Below are 5,767 nucleotides of genomic sequence, written 5' to 3'. Positions count from 1 at the left end.
GGGAAAGAGGCAACGTGATTCAGCCTAGCAGTTTTTCAAGGACAGAACAGCATTCTTCCTAAGAAAAACAACTGGTAAAGCCACAGGTGCCAGCCTCATGCCAGAACTGTACCAGACTGCAGATATTGTATGCTCTTAATGAATGATACCACTGCTACATTAATTTGGCTTGCATAAACATAAGAGTATATTCTATTTTCATAAATGTATGTAATATTATACTATATCTTGCATGTTATAAATATATATTGACTTTACAATGGGTATTGACAGTCCTATACTTAGCTTACCATTAGCTCTGTGCAAATTTGAGTATCACTGCTGAAACAAGATGCATGGAAACTGGAGGAAGCCCAGAGAAGATGAGAGAAGGCTGAACAACTTGGGGTGGCCACAGTCAGAAAAGTCTGAGAAACACCAGGATAAGACTCTCCAAATGTGTGAAAGGCTGTCAGTAAAGAAGAGAATAACCTGCTCTCCTTATCCATGAGTCAGGAACTCATTCTGACATTAGGAAAACTTTCTGACAACCATGGCAGTGAAGCATGCAACTGGGTCACTGGGAGTGATTGCAGGATCTGTGTCACTGAAGGTCTTAAAGAAGCAATTAGAAAATATCACTCAGGAAGAGAAATCACATAGGTAGAGCTGATCCTGCTTTGGTGCAGAGCTGTGGACTTGAAGACCTCCAAAGGTGCCTTCCAGAACTGTTTTTCTGGGCTCCATGTTTTCAGTATTGCACCTGAATGAAAAGGACTCACCCTCAAAAAAGAGCAAGAGTTCTCCTTCTAAAGACCCAAGCACCAGTGCTAGCCCACTACAGCTTGTCAGTCATCAAAGCTTCAGAATAAGGGCTGCAGACTTCTGTGGGTTGAATGCAAGTGTCTGGAGGAGTTAACTACTGCTCATTCCTGGTCCTCAGTCATCATCCTCGTGCTGGAAAAGCAACAGCAGACATGACAAAGAAGCAATTATCCCAACAAAATCAGTTATTATCAGTGATTCATATGATAATGATGGTGGTGAGGATGATGATGATGATACTGCTCAACTATAGCAAGGATTATAATAACCAGTGTTTTAGGGGACGGATTACAGGTTTAATCAAAATGAATAGTTTATCACAGATAATGAATTTTACAGGGGAATATAGTCCTAGAAAAATGCCTTGTTCTGAATGCCTGAAAATTACACTGATTTCAGTAGTGGGCTACTATATTTGCACTGTTCATTTAGGAGAAGAAGGAATGTAGCACTTTTATGTAGATATTCTTTGCCATCCTTAAAAAATGGATGTTAATGTCATGATCATGGTAAGGAGAGCCATTACAGAGTCTCATATGTTTATTGGTATCATTTTTATAAGCTCTAAAATTTTTCTCAAGTCCCACTTATATCATCTGTTTTGTCCCTGGCACAGAAAGAAAAAACTATCCATGTGCTAAAAAGAAACTATTTTTGAGCATCTTGTGAAATTCATAAGGAGCAAAGATCCTAATTCAGAAGAATGTTGAGATTCTCATTCCTACAATAGGACTTAAACACAAGCATACATGAGAGGGAAGCTTTCTCAAACAAAGGATAAATTGAGACGGTCAGGAACAACATGTTAGCACTAAAAATTTTGTTAAGTATATTCATTTCCCAGAAGGTATCCTTTCTTCTAACACAAAAAATTTAGAAGCTTCATTTATATGTTGTAGGGAGAGGCTAGGGAGCACAAAATTAGAGAGGAGGGTGTGATAAGATAGAATTAAAGAGTTGCCCATTTTTAAAAAAAAGACATTTCAGACCCAAGAGAACATTACTTTATTCCCTGAAAGCAGCAGATCTGGGCTACAAGTGTATCTCCTTTCCCATTCATTTAACTTTTTCTTGGTAGTTTGTATGTTGCGCTACCTATAAGATCAATCCTGATACTGTTTATGCTATTTTGCTGTCATTGTTGATTTTAAACCAGGCTCTGCTTTACTTCACAAAGTGCCCTCCGAACTCATACAAGCTGCAGAAATGCTGAAATCAATATGTGCCTCTTGAAGGATAGATCTTTTGTAACACAAAGAAGAGAATGACTAATAGATTATTGAAGCCTTAACAAAACCTCAACAGACCCCCATATGGTGCATTGCAATTAAAAGAGTAGAGGATGGATTTATAATTTTTGGGGTGGAGAAAATAAAAAGAAAAGAAAGAGTTTTGAACAAGAAAATGAGTGAGGTGGAGACAGAAGTGATGTGTGACCATACACAAAATAGAAACCCTTCTTTCTGAGCCTTTCATCTCCGGGTCACTGGTTCCAATCGAGCCCAAGTCGATAGCGAACAAAAATCATTTTAATCTGATGGCTGTTTGCTGACCTATGTGAAATGAACTGGTTGTGTCAGTCCACTTCCCAGCTGACAGGTCTCCCCATCATCAAGGCCATTGCTACAAGTGGCAGTAATTGGTACTTTTTTGAGGCCAGCTCAGCTAAAAGGCTGAAGAATGGAAAAAGCAGTAGGGCTGAACCACCTCCTCCTCTTGTTTAGCTGCTGCCTCCAGGTGAGTGTTGGGGGATGCTGGGGGAAGCTGGCACTGCTATTGCCTGCACCACATCTGCTCTTTGAACCAACAAAAGACTTTGGGGCAAAGGAGAGTCCTCTGAAGTGGTAAAGACCTCTTGTGAAGACAGATTTCTGGGGAAGGATGTGGGGTAGTAAGGCCCTAGGCCTGCAGTGCATTGCAGATGGATACCAATGTTTGTTGGTGGCCCCATGGGAGGGTGTCTGTGCAAGCACAGGACTCTGAAATGGCCCATCAGGCTACTGATCCCAGTCCCCGGGGTCTGAGGGTCTACAGTTACTATTACACCTGCAAAACAAGAGCAAGGAGGCCTAAGACCAGCTTCCGCTGATGTTAGTGGAAGGCAATCTGGGCTCACTCACATGTGGGTATGTCCAAAGGACTTTAATAACATTTTCAGATGATTTCATTTTTTAATGAAACAAGATCATGTGAGAGGGAACCTGACAAAGTGAGCTGAATCTAAGATGTTAAAATAATAAAGGGAGAAATAAAAGATGAATTTCAAGAGGTTAATAAAAACTAATGCCCTGGAGAGGACAGTTTTAATCATGAATTTTATCAGTGTTTCTCTGAGCAGCTGATCTTTCCCCTGTTGTAGGAGATACTGTATTATGGAGAGGATATTATGAGGGGGACTTTCAATTACACTTCAAGCCACAACCACTTTGTCTCCTTTAGATGCCTCCTGGGAACAGTGATTTTGCCGTGGGATATCAGGGGTGCCAGAATGATCTGACTTAACTGGGCCACCAACAGGTGCTCCAAAGTCTGCCCAGATGGTGCTGGCAAGTGATGTTTTCTACAAGGTAAAACTCTGCCTGCCACTGCAGAAAAGAGGGAAAGCAGTGAAGGGTGTCAGAACTGCTAGCACAGCTGTGAAATGAAGCCTTGCAAAGTGGGAAATCCACCCTGTGAGTATCTGTTTCCCCTTTCAGGGATAAACACAGAAGTGTAAGAGGGTGAGGTCCCATTAGGCACTCTCCTGATGAAAGGATCTGTGCTGCAAGTGGATTTCCTGACATCTGAATGAGCTGCTCTCAACACTGCACTTCATGAGCAGATTGTGAGATATTACAGCTATGAGATATAGGTGCATGGGATGAGGACAAGGAAGAAAAGAAGCCTGAAAAGATTAGGAAGAACCTGGGTTTTGCAAGTCGTGCCTTGTGCAATTAAGTCTTTGCCATACATGCTCATCTTTCACATATACAAAAACGTCCATTTCAGCACAAATGTCAAGCATCACTGTTACTTGGCAGACTGGGCACAACACCTCAATTCTCAAACTAGGGGCAGAATAAATACATGATGGTCTCCTGTGTGGTACCCTTCTGAGCTCTGACCATTCCCTTTCCATCATTAGATAGACTGTGGCTAGAGGCAATCTGTATGGAAGGCTGGTGAGTGGTCCTTACCAGCACGTGTACCCTCTACTCCATTCTTCTAGAGTTGGAGAGAAATAAGTGATGTGTCCTTTTCAGTTTTCACTGATGCACCCACGTATTATTGTCAAGAAAAGAAAGTGCCTGGAAACTTTCAGCAACTTCAGTCTGGACACTGATGAGAATTGACTGCTAGTGAAGCTGTCTGTGCACACTGAACTTCCTTGTAGCTCTGAGTCTGAAAAGTGGAAATACTCAGGATATCTCCAAAATCTAAAAAGGAGCTGTTGCATTCCCACTAGCTGAAATTATTTGGAAGGCTATAGAAAGAGGTAATGGTCTAACAGGCACTTGTCCCACCTCAGCCTGAGTCAGTCCTTAGGTAGGAGGATAAAGGGCAAGCACTTAGAGGACTGCAAGTGGGAGATGCATGTTATGACAACTGAGCTGGCTGGGCTTTGTCTGTAATCTCATACTCTCTAAGATCCTTTCTATATTTAATCCAAGTTAAGCTCCCTTTACTCAGAGGTTTGCCAGTATGGGAAATACAAGGTGAATTTTGCTTCCATGGATAAAGAGCTGAGGTGAATATCTTGCCATCAGCAAGGCAAGGAAAGAGCAGAGCTGAGATGGAGAGTTTGTGGGATGAGCCCATCTCCACAGTATGATGTGGAATATAAGGTTTGTGATTCACAGAAGTGTGAGGAATTATATTAACAGAAATGTCATTCATGCGACATTCGTTTCCTCTAACATATGAGGAAAGGCTGAAAGAGCTAGGTCTGTTTATCCTGGAGAAGAGGAGACTGAGGGGGATCTCATTAATGCTTATAAATATCTAAAGGGCAGGTGTCAGGAGGATGAGATCAGACTCTCTTGGGTTGTGCCCAGTGACAGGACAAGAGGCAATAGCCACAAACTGGAACACAAGAGGTTCAAGTTAAACATAAGGAAGACTTTTTTACTGTGAGGGTGACAGAGCACTGGCACAGACTGCCCAAAAAGATTGTGGAGTCTCCTTCTCTCAAGGCATTCAAAACCCATCTGGACGTGTTCCTGTGTGATCTTTTCTGGGTGTACCTGCTCTGGCAGGGGGGTTGGACTGGATGATCTTCAGAGGTCCCTTCCAACCCCTACCATTCTGTGATTCTGTGATAGCATCAGTTTGTAAACTAAAACATACATGTATGTTATATGACAGTCCTCTTCTCTTAGGATACAAACCAGAACAAAATCATCCAGAGGTGAAGTGCACATATGAGGTCTCTGACCTTCCTCTGGGCTGCAAACAGAAGAACAGTTGGAAACAGAGAAATTTCCACAGTGGCTCAGATGTCTGTTCCATTTAATTCAGTATCCCAGTGGAGCCACTAACACATGCTTGTTCAGAAGCTGTTACGCCCCTGTAATAGACAATACTGTGTGGATATACGTTTTGAGCTGTTTCTGTCTAAATACTGCAATATTGTCACCTCCGCAGAATTTGGGTGAGCCTCAGTGAATATTTGTAACTAGTAACCTATGGGGTTTCGCGGATTGGAGTTTTGCAGGAATTGTGAATTACATGAGACCACCTAGTTCATTAAAACAAAATGAAAGACAGAGTTAAAGCCAGGCCTGCAAAGGTAAACAGTGCATGAATTCACTGCCTCCATATTTAAAGCCTTCAAAGCCTTTCAGTTAAAATCCTTTTCCGCTCTGGATCTCAGCATGAGCCTGGCTGCGGGGAGGTTTTGTGTGGTGGCCTGTCAGCTTCCATCTCCAACACAGTGAAATTCAACTAATTGTAAGTGCACGTTGCTCCAGGCTTAGACTGCACA

This window comes from Mesitornis unicolor, unplaced genomic scaffold (genome assembly GCF_000695765.1).
Source record: "Mesitornis unicolor isolate BGI_N332 unplaced genomic scaffold, ASM69576v1 scaffold13166, whole genome shotgun sequence".
NCBI classification, from domain to species: Eukaryota; Metazoa; Chordata; class Aves; order Mesitornithiformes; family Mesitornithidae; genus Mesitornis; species Mesitornis unicolor.
The sequence above is the reverse complement of the archived record's forward strand: the minus strand, read 5'-3'. Positions refer to the sequence as shown.